Source organism: Canis lupus, chromosome 2 (genome assembly GCF_011100685.1).
Source record: "Canis lupus familiaris isolate Mischka breed German Shepherd chromosome 2, alternate assembly UU_Cfam_GSD_1.0, whole genome shotgun sequence".
NCBI lineage: Eukaryota > Metazoa > Chordata > Mammalia > Carnivora > Canidae > Canis > Canis lupus.
Genome location: NC_049223.1, coordinates 80,273,032 through 80,293,183, shown reverse-complemented (window position 1 = coordinate 80,293,183; position 20,152 = coordinate 80,273,032). Strand labels below are relative to the sequence as shown.

General features: G+C 59.6%; 1 protein-coding gene across 7 annotated transcripts in view; it reads left to right on the top strand.

The window, feature by feature from the left end:
* Positions 1–20,152, top strand: part of ARHGEF10L (Rho guanine nucleotide exchange factor 10 like) — a 159,469-nt gene that overhangs the window by 17,498 nt on the left and 121,819 nt on the right. The window contains exon 1 of one of the 7 annotated variants that reach the window (XM_038531818.1): positions 879–929. The exons of 5 other annotated variants lie outside the window; for them this stretch is intronic. The gene's annotated coding sequence lies outside the window, so the exon portion shown is untranslated. Of the gene's footprint in view, positions 1–878; positions 930–17,810; positions 17,833–20,152 lie in introns of those variants that run through there. One more of the 7 variants, XM_038531821.1, reaches the window with a different exon arrangement.

Here is a 20,152-nt window from a genome sequence, read left to right as displayed (position 1 = left end):
GACTCCTAATTACCAGCCGGGGAGTCGGGGAGTCGGGGAGTCGGCGCTGATAAGCCCGAGTGTGTGCCTTTCTGGTGGCAAATAGAGAGGTTGCAGGGCACTGTTTAGTAACAACAGGGATAATCTTAATTAACGACCTGATAACTATAATTAATCGCATCGTATCCGGAGGCCCTCTTTGGGATTCTGGGAGGGAGTGACTCGTTCGCGTTTGCGGGCTCTGGGAAGGGGGGGGTGTGGATGGGAAGAGGGTGTGTGTGTGGGGGGGGCGCTGGGATCTCCGGTGCTCCGCTTCCTTGCTGGGCGAGCTTCGGCCCCATCAGTCACTCCCAGCTCGGGGAGCCTCAGTGTTCTCATCAGGAAGGTGGGGCTACACGGCTGGGGGCGTGACCTCAGGTCTCCCCGCCCCCAAGGGGGTCACAGGAGCCTCCGACAGGGGCTGGGGGGCCCCCCTCTCCCCGCCCCGGGGAATGGCTCGGCCTCCCGCGGGCGCCCCGGCAGCCGAGTCCTGGAGGGGGTCGGGGGAGCGGCGAGGGCGGGGTGCGCGCGGGGGCGGGGGCGGGGGCGGGAGGGCGCGCGGCCCCGCCCCGCGGGCCTCGGTTTCCCCTCCTGCGCCGCGCGCGGCCCGGCCGCCAGGGGTTAAGCGGTGACTTCAGCCGCGGGAGCGGGGACCGGGCGGGCGGGGGCGGCGCCGCGAGGCGCTGAGCGCGGCGGCGGGACCAGGCCGCTCGGAGGCGGCGGCGGGCGCTCTCCCGGCGGGGCCGCGACCTCGCGGGGCGGCGGGGCGCGGGGGCGCGGGGCCGGGGCCGGGGCTGGGGCTGGGGCCGCCCGGCCCTCCCTGGGCGCCCGGGCCGCCGGGGCAGCAGGGGCGCGGAGCGGCCGCCGGCGCCGTGTGAGCGGCGCGGACAACAAAGGCGCGGCCGGAGCCGGTGAGTCGGGCCGCGGGGCGCGGGAGGCCGGGGGGCGCACTGCGCAAGGCGGCCGCGCGGGGCTCGGAGGCGCCGGGGCCCCGCGGCGCGTCCCTGGCAGCGGGGCGGGTGTGTGTGTGTGTGTGTGTGTGTGTGTGTGTGTGTGTGTCTGTGTCTCCGGGCCCCTCCCCGCCGCCCCGGTGCGGCTGCGGGTGGGCCGGGCGGGCCCGGGGTGCGTGTGGGTCCCTTCGTCCCGGAGCCTGCGCGCTGTGGCCGGGACCGGGAGTGTGAGAGGCCCCCAGCCTGGGCTGCCCTGCGTGTGCGCGTGCGAGTGTGACTCTGTTCCCCCCCCCCCCCAGCAGGCTCCCTCCCTCCCTCCCTCCTTCCCGGGGACTCCTGTGTCCTCTTTGTGCAGCAGCCTGAGAGGCAGAGACAGAGGGAGGGACAGGCCGTTCCAGGGCCTTCAGGTCCTGCTGCCGCCGTGCGGTGGGGCCACCTCTCCCTGCTGCACCCTGGGGGTCCCTGGGATTCCACGGAGTCCGGGTCGCTCCCGTCACCTCTCTTCTGGGCTGGCCTCTCCCGCCCTGGACCTCAGCCCAGAGGTGGAACAGGGTCACCCTCACAAAGGAGCGGGCGTGGGAGGAGAGGATGCCCGGTCAGCCGGAAGGCCGCGGCCAGCGGGACGAGGTCAGGCCTGCACACCCCTGAGGCAGGGTAGTGAGGCCGGGGTGGGCCTGGCTGAGGATGAAGGCGAGCCTCCTGGCCCCCTGGGGTGGCCCCCGACGGGGAGCCCCCAAGCCTAAGGTAGAGTGTGGGGATGCTATCTCCTCTCTCTCCCGGGGCAGGGGTTGGGAATCTTCCTTCCTTTGGCTTCCTTAGCCTGAGGACCCGGTCTTGGGCTGCAGCAGGAGGTGGCCAGGGGTGGCCGTATTTCCCACTGGCCCTGGAGCTGAGACCTCAGAGTCCTTGGCCTTCCCCGAGGGATTCAACTGGGGGAAGGCATGCCCTGCCTGCCTGGGGCCCCATCTGTTCCCCCGCGGATGCTGGAGCGAGAGGACAGGCTGTGTGGGCTCATTAAAATGCTCAGCCCTTGCCTGCAGGCCCTGCCCGGATGGCCATCAGCTGCAGCATCCACCCACCCGTCCCTCCATCTGTCCGTCCAGCGTGACACCCCCACGGTGTCCGGGCCTCAGGCACACAGACTAGAAAGGGAGCTACAGCCTGGAGATCTCCAGGGGTGATCGTGGGGTGGGGCTAGCCCTCCCCTTCCTTAGGGTCTCAGGGTGATGCTCAGAGCCCTCCTGGTGCCCATGACCACCCCCCCTTTGTGCCCGTGTCTCTCACTCTGCTCACACTTACCTTCCTGACGTCCCCTGCCCTCCTTCTCCACCCCCCGCCCCCCCATTTCCCTCCTTCCAGTAAGTTGGCCTCATCCTTCACCTCTTCATTCCTCATTCAGGAGTCTCTTCTTTGGTCAGCCAGGCTGGCTCAAGAATTCTGGTTCCTGGGGCGCCTGGCTGGCTCAGTCGGCAAAGCCTGTGACTCTTGATCTCAGGGTCATGAGTTCAAGCCCCACATTGGGCGTGGAGGCTACTTAAAAAAAAAAAAGGAATTATCATTCATGATGCTCTTAGAACCCTCATGTCAGTGGGGATGGTTTGTTTATACCACCCCCCACCCCCCCAGAGGGCTGCATGCCTTCAGGAGCAGGGACCGTGCTTGTCCTTGATCGCCAGCCTAGTACAGGGCCTGACACACAGTAGGTACCCAATAGATCACTGCCAGTTGAGTGGATATCGGTGTCTAATGGTTCCTAAATATTGGTGTTTCAGGTTTTCTCTTGGGAAGAGTCTAGGGAGGAGGGAAAGCTAGTGAGCTCCTTAGGGCCTGGGTACCAGGTTAGTGTAAGGGGGAGGCCTCCTGTTCATTAGACAAACTCTAAATTATTTGACAGATATTTTATATTTGGTAAATGCCAGATGCTGGGCCAGCTCCTTCACCACTGCACTCAGCGGAAAGAATATAATCTTCTTAGATCAAGTTTGAAAAGATAAAGGAGGTGAGAGTTATATATGTGTATAACATAAACACATGCCACATAAAAATATATGTGTCCTACGTAAGCGTGATGACGGTATATTGTTCTTTCACCTCCACTCTCTGTTTCTACGACAGCCCTGATAATTATTGGGCAGGGAAGATGGGTTTGTACCCATTTCACAGATGGCACTTAAGTGACTGCCTCAGGTCAGTGAGTGGAGCACTCAAGCCTCCGTCTCCCTGAATGCCCAGTCCTTCTTTCTTCTGCGAGCTTGTCTTCAGTGCCCTTGTATTCTCGTCACTGGGCTTGACAGGGGCGAGTAAGCCCCTGTCCTTACCCTCAAAGGGTCTGAAGACCAGAAACGAGAATCAGAGTCATCAGTAGGGCGGCAGAGTGGGCCAGTGTTCTCCTTCCATCCCACTGTGCCTCCTGGGCCCCAGCCCAGCTTCTTTGCCTCGGGGGAGGGCCTCAGCCACCACCTTCCTTTGGGGTCCTGTTCCCCAGAGTGACCTATCCTTGCAGAGCTGGTGCAGGGCGCTGAGCACTGGTGTCAGCCAGTTTGTACTGAAGCACGAGAGCTGATGGCTAAAATTTAGGAATTTTGCGAGCCGCCCATTAAACGCAGCCGTTATAAAAATTGGTAATAAGTAAGTTTATAATTAAATTATACTAAAAACAAGGGTAATAAATAGTCAAAATATGGTACCTCCGTTGTTTTGCTTTTTGTTTCCTTCTCCAATAAATGATAGCGTTTTGCTCTTTTAAAAAAAATATGGTACCTCCTAGTTATTTCACGTTTTACCATCACCTGTGTGTTTGTGGCTGTGTCTTTTGTACGTGTGTATATCATACGCACATTACACACGAGTATGTGTCTACGTATGTACGTACCTGTATTTATGTATGCACCGTGCACATGGGTGTGCTCCTGCACATGCCTTCCCATCTGTGTTCACTGATGTCACCTTAGTGGCTTGAAACTGGCCACAGGGAGACTATTTATACCACAGGAATCGGTGTCCTGCAAGTCTGAGGTTTTTTCCTCTGCCAGAGAGCCAATTGTTAAACATTTTACAGCAGGCCACGGGATCGAGCAGTGAGCAGCTGGGGCACAGCCTTTCCCTGGGGCCTGCATTCTGGTGTGACACCTCCCTGGTGAGTTTAGGGTCCTCATGGTACAGGGTGAGAGGGGCAGCTGCTAGGCGGGGCCGGCTCTGGTCGTAGGGATCATAGGGATCGTAATTTGCCCTCTAATGAGTTCTCCACTCCGGAAACTGAGTTGTTGTATTACAGTGCGTTGTGAGAGGGGAGACGGGATGAGGGTAGGATTCAGTTAATTGAGGGCCTGCTTTGCCATTGATTGAATAATCACACTTCAGGGTGACCCAGGCATTTGGGAGGCATTAGGGAGGTGCCCTGGGACCGTGGACAGGTCAAATGGCTCGGGGCTGGTGAAGGTGTCATGTCCAGGGCACGGGCGGCTAGAGCTGTCTGGGTCTGGTGTAGACACCAGTAGGTGTGACCCATCCGTATGGGTTCACCGACAGCGTGAGAGAGTCAGACTGTTGAAGGGACAGGCTGTGGCTCTTGTACGATCTCAGAGCTCTGGATGGGAGACGGACACGGACCCGCTTACCTGCCGTGGAGGCGTGTGCGTGCCTAGCGGGGGAATGGGGTGGGGAGAGGGGAAGGGTCTGGATAACAGGAACAGCACGTGCAAAGGCTCAGAGGTGCAGGCCGCTGGGAGGTGAGCCGGGCTCAGGCGTCAGGTGAACCCGAAGTGTGCACGGTGGTGGCAGAGCACGGGAAGGGGGGGGAGCCCGGAGTCCGAGAGCCCTGCGTCACCTGGGAGCTGGCAAGGGCGCCCCGCCACACCTGCCAGGGGCGTCGTGCTCGGTGGACCGGAGCTGTGAGGTGTCTCAGTAGCTCCTCGCTATCCTCGGAGCTTGCTGCTGCTCCAGCCTGGTATCTGTGGCTCGTGGAGCCTTCAGGAAGGTTTTCGTTTTGATACGAGGTGAAACAAAACGGGATGGAGAAGGTGAGTGTGCTGCTCATTCCCCACCCTCCATCATACCAGAAAAGCCAAAGATAAAAGTAACTGATCTTTCCAGAATCTCTAGTTGCCTCTGCTGCTTCTACCCTTTAGATAGAAGTTAATGGAGAGTTTATTTGTTTAAAGACCACTCATGTTTATGCCTAAACGTGCCGGACATCCGTTCCTTTAATTCCCATACCGATGCTGCCGGTGGGTGCTTTTATCCCACCTTACAGATGAGGAAACTGAGTCTTAGAGAGGTGGCTTGACTTTCCCAAGGCCACGGTGTCTTAAGTGACAGGATCGGAGCAGGTAGGCAGTGAGGTCAATGGATTTCCTCCTCTGTCCTGTTTTCTTCTTCCCTTTGAGGAGGGCGGGGAGGGAATGCACCGCAGGTCTGCAATCCCAACACACTTTACTGCTCTTTGTTTGAAGTTACTGCGTGTTTTTTAACCCCGGCAGTTGGGTTCATCACCCTGTGGCTTCAGGGCAGGGCTTAGAACAGAATCAGGGCCTGGCGTCCGGAAGCAGCAAATAATAAAGGCTTGTATTTACGGAGGGAGCTGGTGCAGAGGGAGCTGGTGCGGATGGCTCAGAGGGATGGAGAGCCAGGCCTGGGGCTCTGCGAGCTTGTGGCGTCCTCAGCCACGTCACGGTGGGGGGGCGGGGGGGACTGTACCATCAACTCCGCTTGCTCCCAGCTCACAACACCCCCGCCCCTTGCTCCCAGCTCACAACCCTCCCCCACCCCCCGCCCCTGTCCAGGCCCTGGGCTGGCAGTACCTTGAGGTCTCCGGGCAGCGGGGCCCACCTGCTGCGGGAAATAGGGACGCGGAGCTGACCACCTGGCGAAGCATGGGTTGTGCCCACCTCTAGGGTAAGCATGGCACTGAGCACCCCCACCCCGGGATTTATCTTCCCACGGACCTTTCTGTCGAGAGGGTGGTCTTGACCCAGGCCCACCTCCCGCTTCTTTGCAGGTACATGCCTGTTCTGGCAGGGCAGGTGGTAGGGGTGGCTCCTCCCCAGGACGTTGTGTGGGACACTGTGGGGCGGCAGGTCTGGGTCTGGCCCCCTCCTCCTCCTCCTCCTCCTGGAGAGCCCAGCCTCCCCCTCCCGTCGGTGTCCCCCTGGCAGTGGCTGCCTGATTGGTATGCATCCCGCAACTCCAGCCATTAGCACACAAGGCGGGGACCAGCTCCCGATACTTCCCTCTCTTCATTGTTTGAAGTGGACAGGCTTGGAAGCCGCTTTAAAAATGCGGGCTTTTTATTCAATTTCCCTAGAAAAACAATGGTTTAAATTAAATAGAGGAGTAACAGTCTCTGGAAATTGAAGAAAAAGGATTCCTGAACCCGGACACTACCCAGAACCTTTGAATTTCTTTTAAAGCATGGGTTTATTTTATGTTAAGTTATGCATGCCTCGCATGACCAGCAAGGAGAACTTGGGAAACACAGAAGGGAATTAGGGTCACCCTTTGCTCCACCACCCAGAGACACCCTGTCTCTACACCGCGGCGCACACCGCTCATTTCTCCGGGGACTGGTTTGCTCATTCGGAAAGCCCTGGGTTTTCAGAGGTCAGGCCCATGTTGGGCATGGGGTGTAGACGGGGTATAGATGGGACCCTGCTCCTGTCACGCCTCCTTCTGTGCCAGATCTCGGACAGCTCACCTGGTCCCTCTCTGTTCCAACTTCCTCATCTGTGAGATGGGCCGGCCTGGCAGCTGTGGCCCAGGGTGGGAGGACCCAATGGGAGGGCGCAGGCAGGCCGCTGGGGACAGCGCCTGGCCCCTGGGGAGCTCAGCCTCTTTGGCTGTTGTTTCCATGGTGACCAGGCGGTAGCCTTGCCCTCTTCGGCCTTTCACAGCAGGGAGGAGACCCGTCGTCCCCAACAGATCCAACAAATGAATGAAGTAACTGCACGTTAAGTCCAAGGCAGCAAGCTCATGTGATGTGATGGGAATCACTGGGGGATCGCGTTGGTGGTAGAGGGGGTGTGCCTGGGGGGAAGTGGTGCAAGATTGTTAGGGGGGCAGTGGGCGTCTCTGAAGAGACACCTTTAAGCTGAGACTGAATGACAAAGAACCGAGGGAGCAGTATTGTAGGCAGGGACACAGCAGATGCAAAGGGCCTGAGGCCAGGATGATCCAGGCCTGTTTGAGCAGCACTGAGCCCAGAGCCTGCAGCAGGCACGGGGCGAGGGCAGTGTTGGAAGGCAAGCAGGCAGGGCGGTTACTCTAGGTGCCACGGGAAGCCACTGGAAGTTTGTGTTCTTCGTTTCACACAGATCCCTTTATTAATAGGATGCAAATCCAAGATTCCAGCTGTTAGTAACTCTGGTAGGAAATTTGCCTTTTTTCCAGATAATTTAGCAAAAAATGATGTACTGAGTGCCTATTATGTGGAAGCACTTGAGTAGGTGCCGGGAGCCGAGGGATAGTCACAAAGAGGAGCAAGACGAAGGCTGGCTTGCAGGTATCCTGTGGGGCCTGCATTCCATCTCGCTGACCCACCACGATCAGGCTCTGATTTGGGCAGGGTGCTCTGGCTGGAGGGGGGAGCCGGACGCACAGGCTGGGCCGCCCAGAGGCGCAGGTGCTGGCGGGTGGAATAAGAGGAGTGGAGTGTGTTCTAGAATCTTCTTCTTTTTTTTTTTAAAGACTTTATTTATTTATTCATGAGAGAGAGAGAGAGAGAGAGGGAGACACACAGGCAGAGGGAGAAGCAGGCTCCATGCAGGGAGCCCGACGTGGGACTTGATGATCCAGGGTCTCCAGGATCAGGCCCTGGGTGGAAGGTGGCCCGGAAGGCCCTGAGCCACCTGGGCTGTCCTGGCCTAGAATCTTCTTTTGAGTATGTAGGTCGGTGCTGATGGTCAAGAATAAGATGGTTAAGAGGGTGGGGAGCGCGGGGTTTTGAGGAAGCCAGAATCCAGTCGAGGACAGGTACAGGTGCACGTGAAGAGTGCTTCGCAGTCCCAGTGCCCGCCCCCCCCAGATGCGGTGGAGGTGCCATTAGCACCTAGTTGAGGCAGGTGGGACCACCCGAGGGGAGGTGTGGAGACACATCTGGTCGAGTGCATGGCAGGGAGCCAGGAGGAGGAGCCAGGAGGAGAAGGGGAGCCAGGAGGAGAAGGGACAGCGGGGTGTCTGGGAAGCCGGCACGGGTGACGCTTTCAGAAAAGAGCTGGTGGTCAACGGGGCTGCGGGCCCCTGGGATCCACGTGGAATGAGACAGAGTGGCCACTGGGTTTAGCACCAGGGAGGCAGCGGAGGTCTTCTGTAAGCACAGCTCCGGGGGACATGGGCTGATTCCCAAGTGACAGACAAGGTGACAGCGCGTGTGGATAGCATTTGGAGCACTGGCGGGGTGAAGGGGAGTTGGGAAAGGCGTCTCGTCGGAGGGCAGGGCGGACCTGGGGCAATAGTTTGTGCTGCTGGCCAGGATGGCTCCCGGGGGTCAGAGGGGACGAGGGGCAGCTAGGGGCGCCGGCCCTGTGGGCTCACGAGAGGGTGATGTGATGGTGTGGGGTGGGGGGCGGCGGGGGGCACCAGCAGGAATGCTTCTCGGAAGATGGGAGACGATGGGGTAGGTGTGAGTCTGAGGACAGTCCCATCTGATGGCCTCATGCTTCTCAATGAAACCTGGACCTGGGGGGGTGGGGTGCACAAGACTGCCTGCCCCGGGGGGTGTCATTGGGAGCCACCACAGGACAGGCTGAGGTTGCTGGGCCCCAGGAGGAGGGATGCAGGTGCTCCGCAGCTGGCCTTCGTGTAGAGGGGGAAATGGGACAGGAGCAGAGGGCTCGGGGTCTGAGGTGGCACAGCCGGGCCGAGTCCTCACTGTCCCGCTCTGGGGACCTCACACTCCCCAGGGCTCTGGGCTGCTGGGGCTGGGGCTGGTGCCGGTGGGAGTGGGGAGCACCAGAGCCGGTGGGAGGGGGGAGCATTAGAGCCATCAGAGTGGGGAGTGTTGGAGCCGATCTGAGTGGGGAGCACCCGAGCTGGTGGGAGGGGGGGAGCATCGGAGCCGGCCAGAGGGGAGAGCACTAGGGCACGTGGGAGGGGGGAGCAGTGGAGCAGGTAGGAGTGGGGAGCATCGGAGCCGGTCAGTATGGGGAGCACTAGAGCACGTGGGGGTGGGGAGCACTGGGGCTGGTTGGGACTGTGGTGCGGGAGGAACTCGGCCCCTGCAGCAGAAGCTCCCAAGGCTGACCGTCGCCCCTGCCCCAGTCAGGTTCACCTCCCGGGTTCCCCCGGGGCACAGGCAAGGCAGCCCTCTCTACCTGTCAGGCCCAGAACTGGACACTCCGGAGGAGGAGCGCGCTGAGCCCTGGCCCCGAGTGCGGTGCAGGGGCTACCCTCACACGCGGAGGGAGAGAGGCCCGAGAGGTGGGGTGCCACGCCGGCAGGGTGCGGGGTGCGGGTCCCAGCCGGGCCGCCGGCCCCTCGGGCTGCATTCCCATTTGTCAGAGGAGGCCTCCAGGGCGCGGAGGAGACCTCGTGTTCTCACCTGCCTGCCCTCGTGTTCCTCCTCACACATCTTTATGGAGCACCTCCCGGGCTACGTGAGTAAAACGTGGTCACCCTCCTCCTGGTGGGGGAGGCACAGGTAACAGGGAACGACGGCAGGTCTCGTGCCTAACCAGGTGTGGGGGCTCCGAAGGCTGTGCCGGGGGAGCGTCTGGGCCAAGCAGCCGGGGAGGGGAAGCTTCCAGGCGATGGAGGCTGGGGATGAGCATATAGGAGGGTCCCGTCCTGCGGGGAGGGAGCTCTGGAAGTTGCCTGGGCTGCTCTGTGTATCTCACTAGGCGGTTCCCTTTATCTTGAGCACCCAGGGAGCCAGTCAAGTGTTTCAGGCTTGGGAGGGACCCGACCAGAACTTTTTGTTCTGGGTGGAGACTGGGCTGGAAGGGACAGGAGACATCAGGGAGGCCTTAGGAGGCCGTGACAGGCCCTCTGATTCCTAGATCATTCTGTGAACCCTGCTGTTTCTTTTTTTTTTTTTTTTTAAGATTTTATTTATTTATTAATGAGAGACACAGAGAGAGAGAGAGAGAGAGAGAGAGAGGCAGAGACACAGGCAGAGGGAGAAGCAGGCTCCATGCAGGGAGCCCGACGTGGGACTCGATCCTGGGTCTCCAGGATCATGCCCTGGGCCGAAGGCAGCACCAAACCACTGACCCACCCAGGCTGCCTTGTTTCTTTTTTTCAAAAAAAGATTTTATCTTTAAGTAATCTCTGCACCCACCATGGGACTTAAACTCAGGACCCCGAGATCGGGAGTCGCACACTGCACTGACTGAGCCCGCCCGGCGCCCCAACCCTGCTGCTCCTTCAGTGCTCCCCAAACTTTGCTCATTTCTCTTTCCTGAGAAGGTTCCAGAGACTCAGGGAGGTTGAGCAACTTGCCTGAGATCACCGCATAACAGGGCATCCAAGCTGGGGGCCTGGTCCCTTGAGTGAAACAACCAGATCTCCGGGGGGTAGGGGGAGAGCAGGCGGCGAGTAACATCCGGGAGGGGTTCTCTGGAGGCTCGGGCTCTGTGTCACCATCCGCACATTCCCTTGTGCCTTCGGATCTTGCCCTTTTGCAGTCTCAGAGAATGGGCGGTGCCTCTGGGAGGGAGGAGCTGGCTTGTTGCTGGGAACTGGGAGTTGGCCTTTGGAGTCAGAGCCCCATGGGCTGTCTTAGCAGTTTCTGGGGACTGGCGTCTTCCCCAGTAAGTGACTGGAAAACCCTCTGGGGCCGGGCCAGGTCATGCGCAGCCAGCCAGGGAGGTGGTCCCTGCAGGGGGCGGGCAGCTGTGGTTTACAGCTGCAGGCAGAGGCCTCATCCTTGGGGGGGCCCCGGGAGAGATGAGGAGCCATTAGCAGGGCCTGTCCCTTGTGGGCCCCAACCCTCTGGGCGGGTGTCTGTCCTCCCCGGAGTCTTGGTTAGGTCGACGGTGAAGCCAGAGATGGTGTTAAAGGTGTTAAAGGTGATTGCCAAGGCCTGAGAAAATGCGCAGTGTTTGCTGAGGGCCCAGAGGATGCCACGCACCACGTGGTGATCTTCTTTCGGTTCTTTGTGGGGTTCCTTGTGAGGTGTGCGTCGCTGTCATCGTCGTTTGACAGATGGAGCAGCTGAGGAACAGAGAGGGCAAGTGATCTGCCCCCAAACCACACGGCTAATAAATGGCAAAACTTGAACCCCGACCCACCTGACTCTGGAGCCCTCCCCTGAGCCCCCTCCGGTCCCGTCAGACTCTGTTCAGCCGAGCCCTTCCTTGGCGCATCGCCTGATAGAATCTTGTGGGGGCCCCAGCATTCTTCCCACCCCCCTCTGGGGCACCCAGTCTGGTTCTTCCCCTTAAGTGTCATCACGGAGCCTTGACCCCTTGCTCACCATCTCACCCCCACTGGTGGCGGATGTGGGATGGGAGCCCCAGCATCCCGGGCCGCTTGGCCTGCTGCTCCTCCTACTACCCCGGGACCTGATGAGAGGCCCCCAGCCGGGAGCCGGGCACCCACCTCTTCCTCGAACCAGCCTGGACAGCTTGGGCTACGCCTCGCCCTGTCCCTGACTTCACCCTGAGCCTTGATATTTCCCTCCTGCAAAACGGGCACGTTGAGAACCTGGAGTCTCTGCGGATTCTAATAACCCACGAGTCTAAGATTTCAGGTTTCTAGGAATCCACGAGTCAGACGTTGGCCCCTGTTCCTACTTCCTGTCCTCCGTCGCCTGGGGAACCAGGGGGAGATTGAACGGAAGAGACGGCGCAGCCCCAGTGAGAGCGGCTCCCGATGCAAACACTGATTGAGCGCCAGTGTGTGTGCGGCAGGGAGGGAAATGCCGCGGGGTAGATGTGAGGAGGGGGGTGCAGGGAGGCGGGCCCACCCTCCCGTGGGCCCAGGGATAGGGTTACCTGTGGGTGAGGCGGGGCTGAGGGTTTGGGCGTGGGATGCTTCCTCCTCCACGTGCCCTCACGTGGAGCTCTCTGCAAAGCTGTCTCACTGGGCTCCAGATGGAAGGATCCAGCCCGTCCATCCATGCTTGAGACACGGCCACGAGGGGCCCATGTGGAAAGGCAGGGTGGCTGCGAGGACCAGCGAAGGGACGGCGGCGGGGAGAGCAAAGACCCTGCTTCGTCCACTGTTGGCCGCAGCTCGGGCCTGCCTGGCAGGTGGCCCGGAGAGTGGCCTCGGCTGTTTACAGAGAAAGGGACTCGGGAGCCCGGGGAGGCTGTGGCTGGCGGGGAGGGAAACAGGAGCTGAGGTAGGACGATGGAGTCAGAGACTCATTTAGGGCCGGAAGGGCCTTCTGGGATCATGTCTTCCAAGCTCCTGATTTTGTGCGTGGAGACGTCTTAGTCTGGAGACGGGCTGTGACTTGCCTCAGGTCTCACAGCCAATGGCAGCAGACCCGGGAACAGAAGAGGGAAGCTGGATCATCAGCCTCAACTCCCGGCTGCTCTCATGGGCATGACTTCCTGCCAGGTCCTGCCCACCCCCCTCCCTCCCATCGGAACAAACACACCAACAGCACTCATCAGCGAAAGGAGCCATCTCGCCGAACACTAAGCACGTTGGTCTCTGGAACGGACTCATCCCCGAGTATGAGTTACCTTATCACGGTGGGCGGAGGCTTCTGTGATCGGAGCTACCCGTGTCCTCCTGGGGCGGCAAGACCGGCCGGGAGGTCCTGGCCTGGCGGCCTGTGCCCCGCTGAAGGCTCTTCCCAGGGATCCTGGCTCACCTGAGGGCAGGTGCCGAGGATGCCAGGGAGGAGCAGGGCCCCCTGTGCCGACCCGGGCAGCCTGGGACCATGGAGGAGCCTGGGACCCGGCCACCTGGCCACTATCCTGGCCCCAGAACTCACTATTTCATGGCTTTGGGCAAGACACAGCCCTCTGTGGGCCTCGGTTTCCTCATCTGTGGGATGAGAGGCGGCCTCAGTGATCTGTTGGTTCCTCTCAAGGCTGACGTTCTGAGGGATGGGCATGTTCGGGACCTTAGCCTCCTCCTGCGGTTTGCTGGGGTTCTCGGTGTCATTGAAGATGTCCTATCAGGAACTTCCCTTCCTCCGAAGGCGAGGTGTGCGTGGAGGCGCGTGTCAGGTGGCCTTAGCACCCTGGGGAGCCCACGAGCCAGTGATTCTCATACATTTGTGTACGTCAGGCTCGTCCAGACAGCCAGCTGAGAATGCAGATTCGTGGGCCCCAGCCCCAAGAGACTCTAAGTTCATAGATTGGGGTCAGACTTTAAAATCTACATTTTTTAAAAATAAAGATTTGTTTATTAGAGGGTGGAAGCATGGGCACGTGCACATGAGCATGGCCAGGGGGCGGGGCGGAGGGGCAGGGGGGGACCGGGAGAGGGCGAGGGGCTGGATCTCACGACCCTGAGATCACGACCTGACCCGAAACCAGGAGTCAGATGCTCCACCAACTGCACCACCCAGGTGCCCCCAAATCTACGTTTTTTTTTTTTTTTTTTTTTTTTAAATTTTTATTTATTTATGATAGTCACAGAGAGAGAGAGGCAGAGACATAGGCAGAGGGAGAAGCAGGCTCCATGCACCGGGAGCCCGATGTGGGATTCGATCCCGGGTCTCCAGGATCGTGCCCTGGGCCAAAGGCAGGCGCCAAACCACTGCGCCACCCAGGGATCCCTAAATCTACGTTTTTAAAAAGCCTCCCCACTCAAGTGGTTCTCAAGTTGTAGTTCAAGGGCCACACTTTGAAAAAGGCTGTTAGACTCTCTTTCAACCAAACAGGGTTTAGGACAATGGCTGCTTGGCCCTGTTCGGACACATCCTCATCCGGGGCCACAGCCTTTAGTAGCTGGTGTTCCCTAAGCTAGTGTTCCCCAAACCTGGATCATTCCCGGAATTGCCAGGAAGCTTTTGAACAAAATAGGAATTCTTGAGTCTCGCCCTTTCAGATTTTTGGAACCAGTTAGATCTCAACTGGGACCCAGAAATCTCTATGTTGAAAAACTCCCTGGGTCTTTGTGCATTTGTGTGTCATTCATTCATGTGTCGAGGCTTGCGATGGCCCGGCCCAGGGCAGGGCGTTGAGGACATAATTGTTAGGCCAGATGCAGTCTCGGACATTAGGTCACCTATGTTGCAGCCTGGTGAAGGAGATACACAGTGATTACATGGGGATGCTTGGCCAGGTTGGGGAAACGTGTCTGGAAAATGGTTGGGCTGGACTAAATACCTGGGGCAAGGCGGCAAAGCTGGGATTCCTGGTAGCTGAGCTCCGGTAATTTCCAGATTGAAGTAGGGCCCTCAGCCCAGTGGCTTCTGGTCACTACTTATGGATTCCTGTCATTTTGTCACCACTTAGTCATTTATTTATCCATCTATCCGTCCGTCCACCCATCTACACATCCACCCACCCATCTACCACCCATTCATCCATCATCATGCACCCACCTTTCCACCCATTCATCCTTCATGCATCCATCCATTAACCACTTATCCATCCATCCATCTACCCATCTATCCATCCACCCACTCACCCATTCATCCACCTTCCATCCACCTACCCATTTATCCATCATCTACCCGTCTGTCTGTCCACCCACCCATCCGTCCATCCACCCATCAATCCATTCATCATCTCTTGAATCTCTACCATGTGCTCTGTACTGTCCTGGGTACAGGAGGGACTGAAATGAAAGGCATTGTTTCTGTCCTCAAGGAACTCACATTCCTCATTGGTCAGTGGGGAGGCGAGGGTGGCCTTGTGCACCATGCTGAGTTGCTTGTGGCTGTGGGGCTCTGGACAGCATGCAGGCAGGGGGATGACACCCTCATGGGGGCTCCCTCTGCTGGGTGGGGGAGAATGGAGCGGGGGACTGAGGGGCCTCCCCAGCTCTCACCCTTCCTTGGCCTCCTCAGGCCAGGGCCATCGCACTTGGGAAACCGTGGTGAGCCCCTGACAGCTTTCCAGCAGTGGGTCTCCTGCAGCTCAGGGGCTCCGCCTCCATTTGGGGTGGGGGGTGGGGGGTGGTGAGGGGACAGCGTAATGGGGGGGTGAGTAAATGCAGGCACCGCTAAGAGCCTTGGCTCCTGGGTTTGATTCCCACTTCTGCCTCTTATTCGCTGGGTGTCCTGTGTGTCCCTGGGTTCGGCTGCTTACCAGCCTCTCAAATGGGGATAGAGCAGCCTCTCCCTCGTCTAGTTGTTGGGCTGATCTGGAGAGTGGTCACACGTACAGCACTTAGAACAGTGCCTGGTGCGCAGGAAGCATCCGACGAGCACTAGCTGAGATGTGGAGCCTTGGGGGCAGTCGCGCTGGGTGGCTTGAGTAGCTGGATATTTATTCTTCTTGCAGCTGGAAGACCTGGTTGGAAACCCATCTCCACCTCTGAGTAGCTGCGGGGATCTTGGCAAGCTGACTCAGGCTCTGAGCTCAGTCTTCTCATCTGTGAAATGGGGACGGATGCGCCACAGGGCTGCTGGCAGGAGCGCTCTATCTGACAGCCCCATCTCTGCATTGGGCTTATTGAAAATCAGAGAACCCAGGTCTAAACAGGTGGAGCGAAATCTCCATTTGATGAGGGTGGTGTGGACAGCCCACAGACTCGGGGGGCCTCTGTTGGGCTGCCTCTCGGTGCTGGCCTTCCCCTTCACACGCCGTCTCCTTGGTTTCTGGGGTTATCCTATGACTGGGGGTCTGGGTCTTCCGAGTAGGGTGCAACGGGGCAGAGGGTAGCACTTGGTCTGTGGGGGCGCTGGGGGCAAGGACTGTCCTCCCCCGGCCAGGCTGGATCTGGGTGCCCTGGAGAGACCAGGGTTTCTGATCCTTGTCAGGGGGCTCAGCACCCTGCCCTCCCACCTCGTGTTCCTGCTTCCTTCGAAATCTCAGGGCTGAGGGACTCCGTCCTGCTGAGGCCCCGGGAGATTTGGGTCTCAAGCAGGTAAATATTAACCATACAAATCTAGGTCTGAATGTAAACCTCTCGGGCCCGGCTGCTTGGGGGGCTGCGGGGTCCTGAGTCCCCCACCCCCGCTGATGGCCAGGAGCAGTGGGCACCCTGCAGGGGGAGAGAGGGCACTGCTCTAAGCCAGGTGACTGCCTTCAATGGCCATTGCTGTCCAGTGGTCAGGGGCTGCCCTGTTTTACAGTGAGGAGGAAACGGAGGCACAGGGCAGGCAGGTGCTCAGCTTTACACAGCTTAATGGGATGGGCCTGGGGTTGTCTGCCTGCAGAGCCCCTGCCCCACACCCTTGGTTTCTCCCCCCGGTGGTCCCCTGGCTGCTGTTAGGATCTCGCCTGCATGTCGGTGTGTCACAGGTGCTGAGATTTGCTCTCTGGCTCCCCTGAACTTGCACCTCAGATTCCCTGTTTGCGAAGCAGGGACAGATGGTTTGGGGTCCCCGGTGGGAGGGACCAAGCCCAGGACACCTGAGTGCAGCAATGCGGAGGGCACCCAGGGAGCTTTCTCTGCTCGCAGCCTGTGAGGCTCTCCTGGGGCCTGGGCTGGGGTTTCAGAGTAACCCCCCAGGCAACCAACCAAGCCTTCTCTTGAAGACCATGTATGATGCACTGCGGGGACACCCGGGGCCCAACCACAGTTTCTGTCCTCCTGGAGCTGTCACACGAGCAAGAAGGAGGATACGAATTTGGGTCTCCAGAACCTGAATTCGAATCCTGTGTCTTATTAGCTGTGGGATCTTGGGCAGGTGCCTTGGTCTGCCTGCATCTATGGCTCCCTGTGAGCCATAGGAATTCTAAGTCCTACTTCATAGGGCCATTGTGAGGATGATGCGAGATAGCATTTGCAAAGCCCCTAGCACAGTGAGCACGTAGTAGGTGCTCAGTAAGGCCCTTGCATGATTGTCTTCAGAGGCTGATGGTGACCAGCAGGTCTGCAGGGTGAGCGGAGGCTGCCTCCCCCATGAGGCCAGCAGCCAGGAATAGCACGGGGTGGTTCTGCGGGCAGAAAGGGGCATCAGGTCCACAGTGTTGGGGGCTGGGATGTGGGGCTGAGCTTGGCTGGGGAGAGAGGGAGATGCTGGCTTGCATTCATTCCCCCCACCCTGCCCCCAGCCAGTAGGCGGAGGCCGCCCCAGGAGACTTTTCCTTGTTTGCCCACTGACGTATCCCATACTCACCCCTCCAGAACCCTGGGAGGGGAGATGACTTGCTCCATGTCGGTGGGACTTGGTGGCAGCACCAGGCTGACCCCAGCCCAAGGCCCACCTGATGCCGATGCTGCGTCTTCAGCTCCCTGGGGCAGGTCCCCGGGGCTGTCGGGCTCCCTGGCCTCCCTGGCCTGCCCTGGAGTCTGCTCTGAACAGAATATTCTGTGTCACGTGATTCACTAGACTGGTCCTTCCTCTGCCAGGAGACTTTTCGTTTTCCTTTCTTTCACTTTTCCCTAATAAGGTTGCGTGTGGCTCTCTTATTTCTCCTTTCTGGGGGCCGGGAGGGCCTGTGACTTTGCCTTGGGAAGGCTGTCCCAGCTCCGTTAACAGCTGCCAGGCTGCAAGGGCCCAAATGTGGGAGAGTTCAGAGGGAGGCCGAGTGCAGGCCTCAGAGCTGCACAGACCTGGCTGGCCTGCTCTCCAGCTGTGTGACCTTGGGCGAGTCACTTTGCCTCTCTGAGCCTCAGTTTGCTTACTCAGTTCAATCCAACCCGCACTTACTAGGGCCTGTCAGATGCCAGGTGATGGCACGAGCCACGTCAGGCAGAGCAGTGAACAGACTCAGCCGCTGGCCTCTGGCTTGAGGCCTCAGGATCGAGTGGAGGATTTACATGGGGACCTGGGTCTGCGTCTTGAAGCGTTGGAGACACGTGAATCACCACGCAGGGCTCCAGGTTTGAATGAAGCTAAGAAATGGTGGTGAGTGAGAGCCGAGGCCGGGCTCTCGGGGAATGACTGCCACGTGGATCTCATGCTCGCCAGCAGGAGGGCGGGGAGGCTATTTCTAGAGACGCAGTGTTGATATTTTGTGTACGTTGCTCACACGAGCAGCGTCCCCGGTTGTCTGCTGGGGCTGCCGTGTTCCCGCGTGCGTGCCCTGAACTGTGCCAGGAGGAAATGCAGCCTGGGTGATGTCCCAGGGCAGCCCGCCCCCAGCACGTGGTGGGCGCCCAAGAGGTGTTGGTTGAGGTTAGCTCAGCGGTGGCACCTGGGGCACATCCTAGCGGGGGTGGGGGAGGGACCGCGCACGTGGGAGGGTGTCCTATGTGGGAGGGTGCCGGCCTTATTCTGAGCGACTCCAGGGGAAGAACGAGGGCAGGTTTTAGGCCTTGTAATGTGGGACAAAGGAGGACCCAGGGATGAGCGTGTGATGTGGACAGTGACTCAGCTCAGCGTAGGGGCCCGAGCAGGTGGGGTACCCACTGTGTTCCAGGCCCAGTGCTGGGCTCGGCGAGCCCTGCCAGGGGCAGGGGGGCTTTTCCTTGCTCGTCCGCTGATGGATCCCAAACACTCGGAACAGCGCTTGGTTCACGGAGGCGCCTCATGAGCATGGGTTGAACGAATGAAGGAGCGTATTACTTCACTGGGTCGCAGCAGTGGCGTGACGTCCAGTTTGCAGATGAGTAAACCGCGGTGTAGGGAGGTCAAGTCACACATGGGTCAGGATTCCGAGTCCGGGCTGCCCGATTCCAAAGCCCATGCTCTGAGTCACCCACTTGCCAGAGTCCTCAGGGAAAGGACTCCTGCGCCGGCTGGTGGTTGCTTTTCACCCTCGCAGAGACCCCTCTCTTGAGAGTGGCGGAGTGTGGGAGAACAGAACGCTTGATGCAGGGACAGTAGTGGGTTCGTGCTGCGGGTCCCCGTGGGTAACCCCAGCCATGAGTTTCTGCTTGGACCGGCCGGCGCTTTCAAGGAGCCAGGTCAGGAGGGGAATCGCTGCTGCCCGTTCCTCAGGTCCTTCCAGGCGTGGTCTGACGTCACGGTCATCCCGGGCCAGGGGGCAGGGTCGGAGAGCCTTGGCTCAGGCAGCAGCAGGCACACAGCCTTGCCCGCCCCGGTCTGCCCAGCGGGGCCTGCATCGGAGGCTGCCTGAGCCCCGGCGCCATCTCCAGGGTGGTGGCTGGATTGGTCTGGATGAACCCAGGCGTTCGTAGGAACACGTCCCTGCCCTCAGCTTCCGGGTGGATCCAGACGGGAATGCCTGGTGAGACTTAACGTGTTTGCATCCAGCTGCTCTGGGAACCCGGGTTTGGGATCTGGACAGAGGAAGCTGCTTGCTGGGGTCCTGCTGGGGGCAGAGCACTTAATCTGCTGGCCTCCAGGGTCTCCTCCTGATGTGCTGCCCCGCCGGCTCCCCAGGGTCCTTGGGGTCCCCTCTGCTCACCCGGCTGTTGCCCCAGGCAGCCCGGGGGCCCAGCTGACTGGCTGGTGGCTGAGCAGTGAAGGAGCAGATGTTGTAGGGCTCCAAGGCACAGCCCCTGGGTTCGGACCCCAGCCCTCCCGCCTGCTGACCATGTGACCGTGAGCAATCTTCTTACCGCCTCTGTGCCTCTGGTTCCTGACCTGTACACGAGGATGCTCGTGGTTCGTCTCTCCAGGGGGTGGTTGTAAAGATTAAGTAACGATAGGAGCGAAGGGCTTGGGATAGGTCCGGGCACTTAGTGTGCGGTTAGTAGATGGGAGGTGTGGGGATGCTGATTTTGGCACTCCTTGGGGGCACGGGACAACCCGAGGAGCGGTTGCCTTTTGTCTGCACCCGGTGCCTGTGCCCTGACCCCCGTCTGTGCAGTGCTGCTGGTCGTGGGTGCATGAGCGCCTGGGCCTGGCCGCTGGGGAGAAGGAGCAATCCCTTGACCCCGCTGGAGGCTCCCTTCCTGCCTTCCTCCCTCCCTCCCTCTGTCCTGCTCAGGTGAGCCCATTGTCATGTGTCCCATGCTTCCGTTCACTGTTTGAGGCGTGTTGACTGATGGATGACCCCCCTCCACCCCCCCGTCTACCTTCAGGCCTCTCTCAGGAGTTCCCAGAGCCCCCAGAGCCCCCCACGGAAGCACTGCTGGTATCTATTGTAGGTACCCGTTCCTTCCTCCTTCGCCGGCCAGACTGAGCTCCATGGGGCAGGGACCCACGAATAAGTGTCGAGGGTTGAGCCATGCGCTAGACTAGGCTCGGGGACATCTCAGGATGGGGCACAGCCCCTGGCCTCAGAGAACTCACAGTCTGGTTGCTAATTCATTAATGC